This window comes from Miniopterus natalensis, chromosome 11 (genome assembly GCF_054644295.1).
Source record: "Miniopterus natalensis isolate mMinNat1 chromosome 11, mMinNat1.hap1, whole genome shotgun sequence".
Taxonomy (NCBI): Eukaryota; Metazoa; Chordata; class Mammalia; order Chiroptera; family Miniopteridae; genus Miniopterus; species Miniopterus natalensis.
Window position 1 is genome coordinate 73303757 of NC_142091.1, and position 19038 is coordinate 73322794.

The following is a 19038-nucleotide window of genomic DNA, read 5'->3' on the forward strand; positions in this document are numbered from 1 at the left end:
AATGGACCCATGGGGGACAGGGTGGAGGTCTGGCGCACTGAGTGGCGGAGCAACACTGTCCTTGCCCTGCTCTTGGTGTGAAGCTGAAGTACCACCCTTTTCCCACCCCTCTTCTCTCCCTTTTCCAGGGGCTCCTGTAGGAAATCTGGGTCCTTTCCTGGGCTGGTGTGTGTTTGGAAACAACAGAGCTGAGGTGACTTCAGAACAAGATGGGGAGGCAGCCATGGCATGAGAAAGGACTTGGAGTCTAGGCCCTAACCCTGAAACCTGGATGTTGCCTGGGGGCCCTTTGCTGCCCCCCCTCCCCCAACCCTGAGCCCCTAAGTGAGAGTGGGCTGCCAGGAACCAGCGGCCTTTGCTCCCACCCAGGTAGGGCGGGCCCATCTCCGCCCAGCCCCACCCAGGAACCCAAGTCCTGTTTACTGCTGTTTCCTGGAACAGCTTGTTTTGATCTAGAGAAATCTGCTGACACACAGAGGCCCTGCTCTCTCCCTCTGCCAGGGTGGAGGGATCTTTAGCCTTATTTGTAGAGAAAAGGGCAGAGCACTGCGAGCCGCCTTGCCTCCCCACCCCCCAACGCAGGACAGAGATGTCCCTGTGTGGTTTTCTACCCTCATTTCATCTCTCTTCAAACACATTCCTTTCCCAAAGAAAACTAGCTGTGCCCAGTTCGGAGGCCAGGAGAGCGTCTCAACAAGGACCCTCTGAAACTGCCAAGTTGTCCTTGGAAATGTGTGACTGAGGCAGCTCCAGACACAGGGCACAAACGCGGGTCCTACTTCCTTTCACAGTGGGGAGCCCTAAGCTTGGTGGAATCCTCGAGCTTTTCGTGTTGCTAATTCCACCTACATCTACTCTTTTGAAAAATAAAATCTAAGCTAGTTAGTTTCTGGGGTGTGGGGGTGATATGTGGAGACAGACCAGAGGTGAGAGCAGCAAGCTGACACATCAGGTTGGGCCGGGGAAGCAGCCACAGCAGTGACTGCCGACTCTCAGGCGCCTTGCAAATCAATAAAGGACTGACTCCCCAGCCTGGGACAGTGACACAGCAGGGAAGGCACTTGCTTGGTATTATAAACATTTACCAGCTTTCTGGAGCATTCTAACAGGCAATTCCCTTCTTCCACGTTGTTCTTTCAAGCCAAGTCTCCCCAGCCCACCCGTGAAAATGTTGCCAGGACAAGACCTCGGAGAAGGGTGAGCTGCCGTAATCTCTCCCTGGCAGAAGAGTGTGGCTAAGTAGCCAGGGAGAACATGCCTGGGCTTGCTGCATACTCAGCCTCAGTGCCCAGTGTCACATGAGAGTCATCAGTTTTCCGAGAAGCAGGGGGAGGGGGAGGGTTCGGCAGCTGGGCCCAGCCCTGCCCGCAGATGCCATCTTGCAGAGACAAGGGGGAAAAATCTGCCCCAGTTTCCCTCTGGTTGCCAAGGAGGCCTGTTGTCAGAGGTGGTTTTGTTTGGGGTGTGGGTGGTTACCCTGGGAGGAAACTACCTGGCAGTTAGCCCGAGGCCATTCTCAGTTCTGGTTACTCTGACCACTGTCCTTTTTCCACCCTATACTTCAGGGGGCCAGAGCTGTGCCACATGGAAGGTCCCAGGCTGTGGTTCCTCCTCACTCATTGGCACAGGAGATGCCAAGGACCCTTTTCAATATCCGCACCAAGCACCCAGCACCTGCCTGGGGGAGGGGACAGGGTTCACTCCTTTGCTTGTGCCTCTGCTTTAGGAGACCCAGGTTGGGGGGCCTGCTTCCTGTGGGCGCCCCACAGGCAGTGCCCCCAGCAGGCGTCAGACGGACTCCCTGAGGTCCAAAACAGGCTGTAAACAGCCCTGGACAAATTAGTTTTTTATATTTTTATTAATTTTTTTAACCCTCCCGAGGGTATTTTTTTTCTATTGCTTTTCAGAGAGAGTGGAAGGGAGGAGAGAGAGAAACACAGACGTGAGAGAGACACATCACGAGTCCCTACGGGGCCAAGCCTGCAACGGAGGTATGTGCCCTTGATCAAAATCGAACCCAGGACCCTTCTGTCTGCCGATGCTCTAACCACTTTGCCAGACTGGCTAGAGCCAAATTAGTGTTTTTTTAAATTTAATTTTCTCCCACGCCCCAATCTAGAAATAAAATGGGTTGAATATACTCTATGGGTCTTGTTGCCCCACAATTACAGATTCTGTTTTGTGCACAAACAAGATCTTTTTGTTACTTTGCAACTGGCTTTTCCCACTTAATAATGAACAATCCCTAAGTATTCTGTCCAGGCCGGAATAGCTTTTCTTATGAAATACTTCAGACTTCCAGGCCCTGGCCACAGAGCGTAAGAGAACCACGGCGCACACCCCTCAGCTACTGTGGCGATTCGGGGCTGAGCTTTTTAACCTCCTGGCTCCCAACCATTTCTAAAATAAGATCACAGCAGGGTTTCTTTCCCGGGACCCCTCTGAGCACAGCTGCGGGCGCGGTTCTCTCGTGGCCGCCGCGGGCAGCTGGCGGGGGCGGGGGCCTTCTCCCCGCGCCGCCGACCTCGGGCCGCCCCGCCCCCACCCGCGCGCCGGGGCGCTGACGTCACCGGCGCTCACAAGGCCGGGCCGCCGCCCGCGGAGTCACGCGCTGCTGCCTCCTCAGTGACGCGTCCTCTGCAGAGATCCCTCCGCCGCCTCCTGGAATTTTCCAGACGCTTTGCCGGCCCTTCTTCCAGACTGCTTGGGGCGGAGTGACCTGAGGCGACCTCCTCAGTCTCCGTCGCCCCAGCGGGAGAGCGGCCGCGCCCCCACCTCGCTCCTCTCTGGGAAGGGTGGGACCCCCACCCCCACCTCCCCTGGAGGACCCCCCCCCCGTGGAGTCCGCCTCCCAAGTGTGTGTGACCTTGACATCGCCTCATCTCACGAAGCACAGCTGGGGGGGGGTCGCCCCGGGTGACCGAGCACCGCCCCACTTGTCTCCTTGGGCGGGGCGGACTTTTTTCCGGTGACAGTGGAGGAATCGTCCCGCTGAGTAATGCCCTGGGTGACGCGGCCGGGGCTATAAAAGCAAAAAAGTTGTGACCTGGCCACAGGAGTTAGCGGCAGGGAGGGCGGCGGGCCCAGCTGCGCGGGAGGAAGCGGGCAGTGCAGGGCCTTAGGGGCAGAGGGGGAGGATGGCCTCGCTCGACGAGGCCGGGGACGCGGGGGGCCGGGAGGGAGGGCTAAGGGGGGGCCTCGATCTGGGGGAAGCTGTCCCGGCCGCAGCCGCGGTGACAGGGCCCGCAGCACCCGAGGGCGGGCGGCAACCCCCCAGCCCAGGCTGGCGCTGCTGCCTGGGGGAGGGGGCGGCCACCTCCGCGAGGGGGGCGGCGACAGGGTCTCGCACCCTTGCTGGAGGCCAGGTGGAGCTGGCCCGCTGACGCCCTGAAGATGGCCAGGGAGGAAGGCAGTGGGTGCGGGCTGGGAGGGCGGGCCTTGACCGTGTCAGTACCAGCAGCCCCCTTTTTTTCCAGACTGAGGGTTGTGAACTCGCCTGGGGAGGAGGCCTGGTCTTGTGGAATTGAACTTAGCTTCGCCGCCGGGCTGTCGGCTCTGGCCCAGGGTGGTATGTAACTCTGGCTGGCCGGGGCCAGGCCCAGTCTGGTGGAACTCAGGCCTGGGTGTGAGGCCAGACCCCTGGTCGGCAGTGAGGGTGGTGTAAGGAGTGACTCAGGAGGTAGGTGCCACCCTGAGAGGTTCCTGGTGTGGCGCCTGCAGTGTCGGCCAGGTGGGGCTGCTGAGGCAGGATGTGTGTCTTTCGGGACAAAATTGACCCACGCTTTATTTTCCAGGTGGCAGTGCTCCCCTTGGACTTTCCTCTAGGTTCGGTGCTAACCTCTCCTGTGAGCTCACTGCCCCCTCCTCCTCCCCTTAACTCTCTCGAGGTTGTCCTTTCACTTAAAACAATGCTTCTGGTAACCTGGTAAGCCTGGGACAGTCGCTGAAAGCCCTGTTGGAGTCGGTATAGTTGGTAATCTTGGAGGAAAGGCTCTCCCTGCCGAGACTCTGGGTGGGGCGGGTTGGTGTTGCTTGCTGGTGGAGAGGGTGGGGACTGAATGTGCACCCTTGGGCGGGCCCGCAGCGATGGTACCAGCTGAAAGTTACAAAGTGCCTCATGGACCGTGGTTTGTTATAGCGTTCATCATGGCGATCAGATGGCACCAGGAGACATGGAGCCCCTGGCCTGTGAGTCGTAGCAGAGCAGGAGGGGAGACCCTGAAGGAGAGAGCTCGCCTAAATTGATGCCTGCAGATTGAATTTCCAGTCTTAGGAGGAGGAAGCTCTCCAGTGTCGTGTTTCCAGGCCTTGCTCAGGAAGCCCTGTATTCAGGAGGCCATCATTTAAAGCTTTCAGATGAGCTTCTGAGGGGGCAATCTTAAAGTCCAAATCAGATGCGTCCGGGCCACCGGCAGATGTGTTTATTTGAATTTTGATCTTGGAGCACCAACCTCCGGGCACATGAATGCCAGCAGGCACCCCTCCTTTTTTGGGTGGAGGTTTTCAGATGCTGCATCTTCTGTATTGAACCTCCTGTCATGCTAGTTCTCTGCTACGAACCTTGCTTCCAGAAGATTTTTAAGCTGTAGAACATTTTAACGTTGATGCCGCAACACAGAGTGATGCCTTGTAGATGGAGCTTGCAGATGGAGCCCAGTGACCCTCTCACCTACCCACCTACCTACCTTCTTGCCTGTGCGGTGGTCGGAGGAATTCTTAGTGTGATGATATAACTGTGGGAAATGTTCAGTTTTGAAGTGCCTTAGGCAAATGCTTGGATGAGGCAAATTGGGGTGGGGGATGATTGTATTGTGCTGCAGTCTGGGGGGGTACAAGTTGGTCACCCCCAAATTCTGTTAGAAATGGCAGGTCTAGTGTGGGCAATTTCGTTGCTGACTGAGAAGGGATTGGTTGGGTACGGGCAGTGATCTTTGATTCATCTTGCTCTGTTTTTTAACTTGAATTTTACTTGTTTAGATTTCAAAATAATCTTGGCATTTAAATGGGAGGACCCTGAGGTGAGGGTTGTAGGAGGGAGAGGGCACAGCTCCACACTGGTATTGGGAGGGGTGGGGGGTGAGGAAAGGGAAGAGGGGTGGTTAGCTATATGGCAGACGGTGGGGGGTTTAGGGAATGGGTGGAAGGGAATTCTCTAGGGGGAAAAAAGGGAGGGCAGGCTTGGTACTGGGAGGGGTGGGGTGAAAAAAAGGGAGAGGGAGGGATGGTTATATTGCAGAGGGTGGGGGTGGCAGGGAATGTGGGTTGAAGGGAATTCTCTAGAGAAAACATCAGTGGGCAGAGCTCTGGAGAATTTAATAGAGCTTGTGGACATAGAAAATGTTAGCTAATATTATTAAATTGTTCATGCTAGTTGAATTGTTGCTTGGAAGCACAGAAGTTCCTTGGGAACTTTCTAAAGCACTCAGAACTCTCGGTGCAGGGGGAAAAGCAAAATTGTTTTGCTTTGCTGAAGGTGGGGAAGGCTGAAAAGATGTAATACAACCTGTCAGTCACTTGAAAGATGGGCGTCAACCTTGCCTTAGCAGGGCATTAGCATCCTTCACTGCTTTGCAAGCTTCTTAAGTGGTTTGTCTGAAGCTGTGGAGTCTTACAAAAGACTTAAAATGCTCAAATTGTGGGCTTTTAAAATATTTAAGTTTGAGATTTTGGTGTACACTAGATTAGATGTACTCTTTTGGGTTACTCCTCTGGGTTTATAACTCATTTTTCGCTGAGATTTTGTGATTGAAAATTCTAAGCAAAGTGAAAAACTGATTTCTAGAGGATTTTGTATGTAACATTGTGCCTTATAAACACATTGCTTGCTTGTCTTTTCTTTGTGGTCAGTATTAATAACAAGTTTTTCCTTACTATTATGTTTTCATAGTCACTGTAACAAGGAAAACCAAATAACCTTTTGTGGTCACTGTAAAATTACTGTAATATTTGGTAGCAAACAATTCATGTACCAAGGTCATAGTTTATAATCCATCATGTCTTTAGTTTGAAAGTTTGTGCTTTTTAAATGATCCAGTACTAGAGGGGTGAACTATCAGCCAAAATCAGTTTGGGGAATAACAAAATGCGGTGGGGGCTTCGCTAAATGTGGTCTGATTGTAAAAATTTAGGGGAGGGTCTGAAAATGCTTTATCACTTGTTTGAGATGCATCTGTTGAATTGGTAAAGTACACCAGTGGCTATTTGTTATGTCTCTCTTCCCCTTAAATTTCACTTTAGAAATTTTAAATCCCTACTACTTTTTGCCCTTGGGATTTTTTTTTTTGTCTTCTGGGTTTTAAAAAAAAAATGTTTTAAAGTTTGTTGGCATGATAGTTCCGTTCTTAACCAGAGACTTGGGCATAACACAGTTGCTGTCCTTGCAACTGAGAAGGATTAGTAATGCATGTATGGGAAATAGGTGGGGTAAGAACAAGTACTGTTGCCTCATGTATGTGACTAATCATTTTTCTTCCTCATTACAGCCTAATAAAAGTTTGAGCTCTAAACTCATTAGAATTGTTGTATTACTATATTTTTTACCTTAATCTTTTCTGTAAATCAAGTTACCTTCATAAATTAATTTGAATGTATCTTCATATTGTAGATTTAAGCCTAAATTCACTTTTCATCGGTGCCAAATAATAGGTCATTCAGTAGAGGGTGGGACCTCAGAACTGGGCCCGATGGGCCTGGGCCTGGGCCTGCTGGGCAGCGCTGGGCTCTGCTCGCTGGGAGTGTGGAATGGAATGGCATTGAAAACTGCCCGCCGCTCAGTAAAGGGGTGTGGGGAGTACTTTGTAATATCCCGGAATTTTACCTGGTTAGATTTCCAAATGGTGTGGTCAAAAAAAGGACCTGTTTTTCTTTCCATTTGCTTAGGGGAAATGGTCTAAGAATAGAATGGACAATGTACTATGTGTTTTCCATATTTGGGTCTTTGGGAGTCTGGAATGTACCTGGCATTTGGATTTAAGCACGTAATTCTCATCTTACTCGAGTTTGGCTTAAACTTTTTCCTTTTGGTGAATGACAAGAGTTTGGGCTTAGTTGCGTGAGAGCTGTACTAAACAGTCTGACTATACAAAGGGTGTGAGTAGAAGCCGATTCTGGGCCCCACATGGGGAAGTGGCAGCATTTCCTCCTGGGAGCTAATCCTTGTATTGTGCTGTGACCCAAACCGGTGGGGAGTTCCAGAGAGCTGCCCTGGGACTGGCTGCTGCCCTCAAGTGTCTTGTTTGCCTGCCTCTTCGGTCCTGTGACCCCTCACGTGTATGCTATTGAGAAACTAGTTAAGCCAGTGTGCCCACCTATCCAGGGCTCATGGCTGTCAAGAGTGTGCCCCACCGTGGGCAGGTACAAGGGTCCTTTTCCTGCTCACCACCCCTTTCCTGTTACCCCAGAACCATCTAGGCCCCCCTTCCTATCTCTCTCCTTTTCCTTGCCTTTTATCCAATCCCCCTCCACCTGCTTCGCCCTCTTTCCAGAATGTGCTTCTCTTCTTGTTTTTTATATGATTAAATCTTGCTTCCAACCTTAAAGGGTAACTGCTATAAACACCTCTGTAAACAGTACTGTTTCTTACAACTGGCAGGCTGACAGTATCTCCACAGGGGTGTGTTTGGCATTGGGAGAGGTTTGACGTGGGGCTTGTTAATACGAGGAGCAGAAAGCAGGCAGCTGAAGGCTGTGCCGACGTCCTGGCCTTCACCCCAGCCGGATGGTTTTGGACTCAGGAGCATCCTACCTGTCTTACCCTCAGTAATCCTTGGCTCAGGTGGGATGGTCACAGGTGTTGAAGATGGTTGACAATTACTGCGTCCTCGTGCAGAGGCCTGATTTCAGCCTTGCCTCTGAACTCCCAGAGGCAGTGGGTGAAATACAGTGGACACTGAAATACAGTGGACTTGTGGCGATTAAGCAGAAGATGGTGACTGGTACAAAGTAAAAGTAATGGGACCTAAGCGTAGCAAAAGTTGAACTTGGAAGTTCTTTTAAAAAGGAAAATAGCCTGAGAGTAAGTATTGGTTGAGGCTCCTCTGTGTGCCCAGGTTGGACACACTAAGAACTGCAGGAATGGCATGTGTTACAGAGAGGAGACTGGATCATAACTGCCCTACCCCACCCCACCCTGTCGGCGCCCTGCCTTGGTCTTACTGACCATGGCATTAGGGACTCCTAGGACTGTTTATGTGGCAGCTAATCTCCATGTGCACCTAAGTCCCTAGAAGAAAGACCTCTGGCTTTGAGCAGGATTTGTCAGTGTGTGGTGCTGACATAAATGAAATGCCAAACAGGCTTATGGGTATTTGTGGTATGTTTTAAATGTTCACATTTAATGCATAAAAATACACTGATGCAGCCTGGAAATGTTAAGAGGAAGGTGGCGTCCCGGGAGGGTGGCCTCGACCTTCCTCCGCTGAGGGCACCTGCTCCACCTCCCACCTTACCGCCTGCTGGGCAGGGCACTGCTGTCTGCTGGGGCCTCCACTCTCCAGGGCCCTCAGCTCTGTACCGCCTTCACTCTCAAGTAACTCTCATGTGTGAAAAGGGTTTATTGTAAGGTTTACAAGTACGAAAATTGAAAAACAAACCTCAGTAACCTTCCGTTAAAGATTGTCATTGGTATATTTGCTTCTAGAGTTTTTCCTATGCGTAGGATGTACTTATTTTTATAAAATGGGGTTATACTGTAAATTATGTTCTGCAACTTTTTCATTTAATATATAGTGGGCATCTTTTGTCGTTTTAAAGCACCTTTTATGGTGACAATGTTCCATTGTATGGCTGTATCACTTTAAACAATCTCCTTTAGAAAACATGGTATCTTCCAGTTTTATTGGTTGTTCAGTAAAAGTAATTACATATTAAGAATATGAATACTCTTTTGTTATATTGATGCAAATATTTTTCCTAGTTTGTAGATTGCCTTTTCATTTTTTTAAATGTGTCTCACACACACACAAATTATAGTTTTTCTGCAGTTAATTTGTCATTCTTTGTGGTTTCTGCACTTGGTGTTATGTCTGGGTTTCCCCCTCCCTAAGAATATATGTTAATCTGTAATTTCTGTGGCACTCGTATGGTTTCATTTTTTTACTTTTAAACGTGATCCAACTGGATGGAGTCTATTGAGAGGTCTGTTTATGTGTTGGGGGCAGCAGGCTTGAGCCTCTGATCTTGCTTCCTCCCTCTGCTGCCTCCCTGTGGCTAGATGTTGGAGCGGCTGAGAGTCTCGTCAGCCAAGAGGCTTGTCAGTGGACAGTTCACTGGAGAACGCCTTCAAGCAGGTGGGTGTTGTCTCCTAGGGGGATCCTGGTGGTTTTTCCACCGTGGCTCCCTGTTCTCCATCCTAACTGACTTGGACCTGTGGCAGTGGGCATGGTAAGGTGTCAAAAGCAGGTGCAGAGAGAACTGGCTCTACTCCCTAACTTGGCCACTGGGCGGCTTTAGACTGGGAGCAAGTTACTGACCTCGCCGAGCCTGTTTTCCTGGTCTGTGAAGAGGGGTCACAAATATGTGTTGGGCACAGCCGCTTTTCACCGAGGCTTACAGGGACTCCCTTTCATTATTGCCCAGCCTCAGATCTAGCCACCTCCTCCTGATCCCTTTCCCCATCCTCCACCGCCTGCCTGCCTTGCTCTGGGCCTTCTGTAGTGGTCGTCAGTGTGTATATTCCAGTCTGTTCATGTTTTTAATTTTGTTTCCATTCACATTTCTCTGTAGCAACATAGTCCTAAACACATTAGAAGTGGCTTTTTCTCTGGGTTGTTAATTCTTACACAAGAATTCATAGATGGCTTGCTAGGGGTCTGAGTACTCTGGAACTGTGTATGTGTACATTTCTCTGTGGGAAGGAGAAGCTCACTGGAGGGGTGCATGACCTCAGAAGAGATCCTGAGTGGCCCTGGCCGGTTTGGCTCAGTGGTTGGAGCATCGGCCCACAGAATGAAGGGTCCTGGGTTCAATTCCTGCCGAGGGCATGTACCTCGGTTGGCCCTGGTGAGGGTACATGCAGGAGGCAACCAATCGATGTGTCTCTCACATCGATGTTTCTCTCTCTCTTTCTTCCACTGCCTCTGAAAAGCAATGGAAAAAATATCCTCCGGGTGAGGATTAAAAAAAGAAATCCTGAGTGGATGACTGCATTACTCCAGCAGCCACTGCTTATCCACAGTGTTTGTCAGTGTTACGTGGTAATCAGGGTTTTGACCATTAGACTGCTGTTCTGAGCATTTCTGTCAACTCAGCGAACATAGATTCCGGATGGTGTTGCCGGTCACTGCGCATGCGTGGCTCTAGAACCGCCGCTGGCGCTCAGGTCTCTATGGCCGGCCTCTGCCTCCGCCATCGGCGCCTCCACAGCTGCTAACAGCAAGTTCTTTGTATTTTATTGCTAGTTCCTAAAAAGCGTGTGGGAAGAGACAACATAAAATTTACCATGTTAACCATTTTAAGTATAAATTCAGTAGCGTCAAGTGCATTTACCCTGTTGTGACTATAACGAAGCTCTGAACTTGTCCTGGTAAAACTGAGACTCAGTAGCCATGAAGCTGCCCATTCCCTTCCCCGCCCCCGCCCGCACCGCCGTTCTACTTTCCTTTCTATGGGTGCGACTGCTCTAGGCACCTCTCAGTAAGTGGAATCGTACGGTATTTTGCGACCGGCCTATGTCGCTTAGCATAATATCCTAGGTGCCCCTACGTTGCAGCACGTGTCAAAAATGTCTTCCTTTGTGAAGAGCTGAGTAACGCTCCCCTGTGCGCGTGCGCCGTTCCTTCGTCACTGGACGCTCGGGCTGCGCCCACCTTTGGTTACTGTTAATGCTGCTGTGAACATGGGCGTGCAGTCCTTCATTGAGACTCTGCTTTCAGTTCTTTGGGGTACATGCCAGAGTGCAGTGCTCGGTTGCATGGTGTTTGTTTCATTTTGTGAGGAACTGCCACACTGTTTTCCATAGTAGCCGCGCCATTTTACACTCCCAAGTGTGCAAGGCTTCCGCTTCTCCTGCTCACTAATACCTGTTATTTCCTGTTGCTTTTTAAAATAGCCATCCTAATGGGCGTGAGGTGACATTTTGTTGTGGTTCTTATTTGCATTTCCCTAATGATTAGTGATGTTGAGAATTTTTTCGTACCTTTGTTGGCCATTTGTGTATCTTTGGAGAAATGTCTTTTCAAGTCCTCTGACCGTGTTTACCTATTTTTACGTTTGTTACCTGTGCTTTTGGTGTCACGTCCAAGAAATCATTGCCAAATTCAATGCTATGAGTATCTGTTGCTACTTTTAAAAGTACTTGAGTAATCATAACCTGTATTTCTGTAATTACTGGCTAGTCTAACGATTTTACCACTTGATTCACAATCTGCATTTTTCCTCTTTGACCACTTACCATATGAAACTTCCATATTGATTTTTATAATAATCATGAATTTTTTGTATAGTTGGGAAGGTAAGTGTTTGCCAGTGAGATTGTCAAACTTATTCTCGTTTATTCTTTTTATTGCTGGAGCAAAAGGTATCTATTATACAAGGACTTTTAAGAAATTAGCCTAATAATAACAATAATAAGTCAGTTGGGTTTGGATTACTTTCTTTAGTAGCTAAACATGTCTGTACTACCACAGTTATGCTAAATGCTCTTCTCCATTTAAGGCGTAGTGTGAGTCTAACCTAGGAGTGGACCTAGATCTAAGTGATTTATACTCGTAAAGTTGAAATGTCAAAGTTTTATTGAGTAAATGCTGTTTTTGCTCATTTTACTCCACGTCTGTCAATATTAGCGTCTTAAAATTATCTGCCTTAATCTGTTTCTGGACTTTTTATTCTCTAGGTTTTGTTGTTTTTAATCAAATACAATGAATTTGAATGACTCTCATTGTTCATTATGTTTTAAAACCTAGTAATTTGAAGCCATGATGCTCTTCTCAAGGCAAGAATGTCCTCTCCTTGTTGGAACTTAATTCACAGAACTGGGTTAATCTTTGGTTCATGACATAACATGCTTCCTTTTATTTACTTTCTTGATGTTTGTGATAATGTGGTAAGAATTTCTGAACCTAATATTCAGTATAAGAACTAGAACTTTAGGCAGATTCCACTGCCTGTTTCCCTGCCCCCCTCTAGGAGGGGCAGTCCTCCTCCTCAGTACTAGGTTTCTTTTACTTGCTTTCTTATCCATGTGACTAAAAAAAACCTCTTATCTAAACGTGTTTCGTAAAGTACATATTTTAATTGTAGTTGTTTTTAACTTTATAAAAAAGGTATTATGTTGTACATAATCTTCTTCTAGACTTTTTCTTATTTAGTAGAAGATTCGTGCCTTGCCCTGTGTGTAGTTCATTCGGTTTGCTGCTGGATAGAATCCATCTTGCGACTATACCACAGTTAATTCATTGACTTTTCCATCGCTTCCCTGATTCCGTTGAGTGCAAATGTACAAGTGGGTGGGTGCTGTATACAGAATTAAAACTTGACCAATAAGATTGGCACTATCCACCCCCCACCGCCAAGAGTGACCAGTGTTACCTGGTGGCTGTTTCCTTCCAGACCTTTTTCTGTTCATTTAGATCTGCATCTAAAAGATACCATAGTGTGTTTCTCTTTCTTCTCTGTATAAGTGGGGAAAATACTGTTGCATACTGTATATAATTATTGACTTGGTTTTTTTCATTTAACAGTAGGGAGACTCACATGATCTGCGTGGTATTTCTTAACATGAATGTACTATGGGTTATTTAGCCACTGTGATATTGTCAGACATTTTCAATCTTTTTGATCTTTCAAACAACACTCTGCAATCACCGTCATCCATGGTGCACAGGCATGAGTGTCTCAGGGTGGATACCAAGTGGAATTGTTGGGTCATAGGACGTGGGTGACAGTCTACCATTCTGCCCTGTTGCCCTCCCGAGGGGTGTACAAATTCCCATACCCGAGTGTGAGAGTGTCTGTTTGTTCATATCCTCTTTGACACCCTGTATAGCAAACTTTGCAGTTTCTGCCAGTTGCCTTCTTTGATTTGTCATGTATTCACAGAGATTCGGAGGCTTTAATGGGACAATGGATTCTTGGCGTCTGTGAGCTTAACATTTGTGGCCTAATGCTGATAGGAGTCACATAGTGATAAGATTCATTATAATTTTCTTGAAGTATAATGTTTTAAATTACTCATGTCGTGAGGCTGCCAAGGACAAACAACCTAAACTCTGTGTCCATGTCACACTGTGGCTTTGTCCTCTGTTTATCTTTGCATTTCAGAGACACTTCTGAAGGCACCAACATTTTGCAGATTTAGATAAGGCCATGGCCAGTGTTACTATATTGTGTACTGTTGTATGGCTGGGGCTGTGGTATGTGGTAGAGTTTATTTTAACCCCTTTATAAGTTACTGGGTTTGTATTTAAATTCAAGCACTGTGGACCCAATGTGGAAGATAAGCGCTCCTCTGTTCTTTCTCTCCAAGGTAACTACTGATGACAGCTGCTGTTCCTTCAGACATCTTTCCTCCGTGGGCGTACTAAAACGGGCCCTATTACTATCTGCTTTAAAATGAGACCGAACAGTGCGTACTGCTCTGCAGCTACTTGGCTGTTTTCCTGGCTCTGTGACGTTTAATCTTGCACATGGTGTGCAGCACTAGGCTTCGTCATTCTCTTAGAGAGCTCTTTCTACTCATTAAAAACAAGTTTGCTGTGAAACAGCATCCATGTCATACCCGCGGCAGCCTCACACTTCATGGATTTACTGCGTCTCTGATTGTATCATGCTCTCTGTGCTTGTAATCTCTTGTTTTATGAACTTAGTGTAGCCTGAGTGTACAGTGTTGATAACATCTACAGTCATGGACAGTGAGGTCCTGGCCTTCACATCCACTCAGACTCACCCAGAGCAACTCCCAATCCTGCAGGCTCCATTCCTGGTAAGTGCCCTGTATCGGTGCACCATTTTTTATCTCTTAAACCATAATTTACTGTGCCTTTTCTGTGTTTAGATATACAAATATCGTTCTATTACAGTTGCCTGCAGGATTCAGTACAGTAACGTGCTGTACAGATTTGCAGCCTAGGAGCAGTAGGGTGGACCGTATAGCCTGTGTGCGGTGGGCCAGACCGCCTAGGTGTGTGAAAGTGTCCTCTGTGATGTTCGCACAAGGAAGTCACCGAAGTTCTCAGAACGCACCCCCCCCATGTCTTTAAGCCCCACATGACTGGAATGCCTAGGGGAGGCCCAGCGGCAGGCATTCACCCCTGCTCCGCCACAGCGCTCTCCCTCCTTCCCTCCTTCCCTCCTTCCCTTGTGCTGCCGGGTCTGGAGCTGAGACTTCTGCTGCCACAGTGGAGTATGCTGGCCTTCTCCTGATGTGCCGTGGAGTTCAGTTGAGACTTCAGTTGTTGAAGCTGCTTGTCCATTCCAGAATTTGGCATAAGCTGGTGTCTGACTTGTTTAGCACAAAACAAGCCTTAGAGTCTACTTTCTGGTGTTCTTTCCTCTAACTATTCTAGGAAAACAGTTGTGACATTTGCAAAAAAGTGACATTTAATTATATCTTGTGTTGATCTGTTGAAATCTTCTCACCTATCTAAGCATTTATAGCCCTGAGTGGCAGAGTGCATGTGCGTGGGGGCACAGTCTGCTCCCCTGGCTGCCGTCTGCTCAGCATGACCCTGGCTGTTTTCTTGCTTTAGTACACTCTCCCTCTCCTCCAAGAGGCCACCAAATGCCGTGAGCACAGCTCTGAACCCTACTGTCTCTTACTCAACTCATAGGGTCATGGGAGCTTACTGTCAGGATCTGCCGCAGAGGTCTTCTCTCCCCTTTCAGCCTCGGTTGGTTGTCAGTGCACTGGTCCCCTTACTCTTCTGTCGATGTGACAACTGTGACCTGTCTGTGTGTCAAAGCAAGGTCCTGCCTCTGCCCCATGATGCACATGTTAAATCCCAACCTGTAGGAGGTACAATGACCTCTTTCTCTAACCCTGGACTCCCTTCCCACAGAGGCAACTGTTGTGGCCACTTGCTGGAGTTTCTTTCGAGAAAGCTGTGTACATGTTTAACCATAGTGGTTGTGGTACGACACATACCCTCTCTTGCACTTCGGATTATTCAGTCAACAGCATGTCTGGGTGCTCGCTGCGTATCTGTATTTATGGTTGACCTTAGCTTTTCAATGGTTGCGCCATAATCCATGTTTGAATTATCCATTCCTCTCCCAGGGGACAATTAGGTTGCTTCCAGCAATTTTTACTGTTTATGAGGCTCTACTGAGTGTCTGTTGCATGTGTTTTTATGTACATGGGCAGCTGTAACTATGGGGGAAAGTTTCCCCTCAGAGGAATTCACCGTCTTGAACGCGCTGTCTATCTGGAACCCAGTGGTTCTTGGGGGGCTGCCGAGGTGGGGCTAGCGTGGCCCCTCACTGACTGCCGTTCTGGGTGGGGGCCTGAGTCGGGGTCAGCCCACCCCTCCGTTTCTGGGCTCCCTGTGTGCTGTAGCCGAGGCGGAACTGCAGGGGCCTGGGAGCAAGACCGCGCAGCCCGCCCTCGGCGGTTTCGCTGTTTCACTGGCGCGGGCCGGAGCCCGCTCTGGGAGTAGCGTGCGTGGGCCCGGCCTTCAGTCAAACACTCTTCTGTTTCCTGATGATAATTTGCCTCTGACTTACTATTGAAATAGGATAGATTGCTTTTTCCTGTTTTCTAAGACATTGTCATGCCGAAATCTGGTGGTTTCCTTAAGGGACTTTCTTCGCAGTGGTACTGCTGGCTCAGAGGGTGTGACCCGCAAGGAGGCTTTGACCAGGCTGCCCGGTGCCCTGGCGGCTCTGCTTGGCTTTCCCGGCCCACCAGCAGCAGCTCCCGCACCCTTGGCCCTCTTTGATTTTATCTTTGCTCGTTGGAAGGCAAGAAACAGTGTTCCGGTGTTTTCATTTGCACATTTCGACTCGTGAGGCCGAATGTTCGCTTCTGGCGTTTGTCAGCTGCTTTGGGCGCTGCTTCAGTTGCCACTCCCCGGAGCTCTTTGGGTTGAGGACAGTCACCCTTATCACAAAGAGGTTTCCAGGTTTGTAGTTCGCCTTTCAAATTTGCATGTTGGGTCTTGCCCGGGGTTTACCTCTTTAACCCACCTAGCAGTTAACTTGCTGTACAGTATGAGGCACAGAGCTAATTCAGTTCTTTCAGAATGGCTAACCGAGTTTCCCAGCACCATTTACTGAATAATTGTTTCTCTGTCGATCCGAAATGCCACTGCTTGATTATGGACTAAATACTTTAATCTAATTACTAGGTTCTGTTTCTGAACTTTCTAGTCTGTACCACTGATCTGTCTTTCCTTGAGCCAACCCAATGTTTTAATTATTTTAGATTTGTAATGAAAGTATTTGAATTTTTATTGGGATTGCATTATGAATATAAACATATTACAGTACCGACTTCCCATTTAGAAACTGGCCTCCCTGTTCATTAAGGATAGGATGATTTTCCTTAAGAAATTTAGATTCAGGAATTTCAGACTGCTCTGACACAGGTTATGCACACTTATGACATTTGTTTTAGAACGGTTTTTCTGTATTGTGGTTGGGTGTGTTTTTCAATTAAAATTTCAGACGAGCTTTGCGCAATGGCAGCATCGTAGCCAATGAGGTTTATCTGAGTTGCGATTATTGCTAATAAAGGGAAAAGAAATTCAGATGATGGTAACACATGGTAAGACGTGTGTGTAGTAAATTATGCTGAACTTCAATATTAGGGCCAGTTGGAGGCAATGCAGTATCTTGCTAAAAGTGTAAACCTTTGAGCCAGATCACCCTGCTTTCACGCTGGACCCGCCTCTTACTGTGACCAGCTTTCTGCCTTAGTTTCCCCATCTTTAAGAAAGTATAATCGTATTATTTACTAAGAAGTGGGATGAGGGTTAAAGTAAGAATTGTGCTTATTTGGCACTGTTCTCTTAGGGTTTCCAAGTAAGTAACAAGTCACCTTTAATAAGTATATTATCCATGTGATTTATTCATTTTTCACACGTCTCTCACCTGTCTTCTTGGCATTGGCTGTAATTACTAATGAGCTGTGAGCATCGTAGTCTTGCTCCCGCCTGACCCGTGGGATTTGTCAGCAAATGAAGGAGGGGGGTCAAGCAGGGCCCTGGAAGGTGCACATAAGCCCCAGCAGCCTGCATCAAGTCGCTGAAGGGGTAATTGCCTTGCTGCTGGTCCTTAGGGATGACCTGCTGATAGTCATTTTAAATTTTAATATTTATGTATTTATTTTAACATGTATTTGAAAAATTACTGGTTTTCCATTTATGGTGATAATATAGTTTTCTTTTGAAATAAAGTTATTTTTCCTGTTTTTCCTTTTTTAGGTTGAAATACTCACATGCCAGAACATGCATGCTTTCGAAGTGCGCAGTTCTGTGGATGTTAACATTTTACTGTTGTGTAACCATCACCAGTGTTCATTTCCAGAACTACTTCATCATCGCAAACAGAAGCTCTACCCATGAAACAATAACTGCCCCTCCCTTCCTCCCCTAGTCCCTGGTCACCTTTATTATATTTCCTGTCTCTACGAATTTGCCTATTCTTGGTATCTCATATAAGTGAAATCATGTATTTGTCCTTTTGTGTCCGTCTTATTTCACTTAGCATAGTGTATTCAAGGTTCGTCCATAGTGTGGCATTTAACAACACTTTGTTTCTTCCTGTGACTGAACGAAGTTCCATTGTACGGATATCCCACGCTTGGTTTATCCATTCATCATCTGGAATCTGGGTGCTTCTCACTTCCTTAGCTATTATGGATAACGCTGCTTTGATCATTTGTGGGCCAATTTTTGTGTGAACGTAAGTTTTAAATTCCCTTTGGTGTCGACCTGGGAGAGGAATTGCTGGGCCATGTAATAACTGTTTAACTTTTTGAGGAACTGCCAAACCTTTCCAATGCAGCTGTACCGTTTTACATCCCTGCAGTACTCTGCGAGGCTTCCAGCTTCTCCATCCTTGCCAGCACTTGTTCTTATCTGACTTGATTACAGCCGTCATAACGGGCATGAGGGGCGATGGCTCACGTGATTTTGATTTGCTTTCCTCTGATAACTGATGCCACACGCCTTTTCATGTGCTGTGAACCATGTGTGTGTCTTCTTTGGAAAAGTGTCTATGCTGATCCTTGACCACTTTAAAACTGGGTGTTTGTCTTTTCATTATTGGGTTATTAAGAGTCTTTATATATTCTGGATACTACGCCTTCATCAGATATATCATTTGCAGATACATTTTCGCATTCAGGCGGGAGTTGGTGATTCCACTTTCACATCTTTAAAATGAATTAATTTAATGGGGGGGGGGGGCTGCTATACTCAAATGTTAGGGGGGGAGTCTCACAGTGGTGTGTGAATGATTAAAGTTTGGAGGGTGTCCCCGATGAGACCACGAGTGTCTGGAGGCAGATAAAGAAATGCGATCCTTAAATGTGAAACAGATGAGAGCGTTGCTCGGGTGCACCCCTTCACGTGTGATGTCAGCTGGCATCAACCACTAGGTATCCTGGAATCTCGGTTGCTCAGAAGTGTTTGCTTTTTAGTCAGTAATAAATGTTGAGTTTATTAAAATGTCTTTCCTGCATCTTTTGAGATGAGCCTCAGGTTTTTCTTTCATTTTCTAATGATTAATTATATTAATGGAGTATTAATTTTTTCATTAATATTAATAGAATAGTATGCTCTCCTATTGTTTCTGAAACATTCCCTGGCCTGGAGCTTTATTTTGTCGACACAGAAATGAATCAGAAGGTCCTTGTTGACTTAGGGGTGTTGTCAGGCAGGTTTTGGTAACAATATCAGGAAAAGCACAGTAGAGCGTTGGCTAAGAGCACAGCTCTGACAACTTGGCCTCTATTCCCTGCTTTGTCACTTAATAGCATGTGACTTTGGCCAAATTTCTTAAATTCTTTTTTTAAAAAATATGTCTTTATTGACTTCAGAGAGAGGAAGGGAGAGGGAGAGAAAGAGATAGGAACATCAACAATGCGAAAATCATTGATTG

At 47.4% G+C, this 19038-nt stretch overlaps 1 non-coding gene across 1 annotated transcript; it reads left to right on the forward strand.

The window, feature by feature from the left end:
* Positions 1 to 16602: 16602 nt before the first annotated feature.
* Positions 16603 to 16743, forward strand: LOC148092107 (U4 spliceosomal RNA). Its single transcript, XR_015715370.1, has one exon. It is a non-coding gene; the product is annotated as a U4 spliceosomal RNA (small nuclear RNA).
* The last annotated feature ends 2295 nt before the right edge of the window (positions 16744 to 19038 follow it).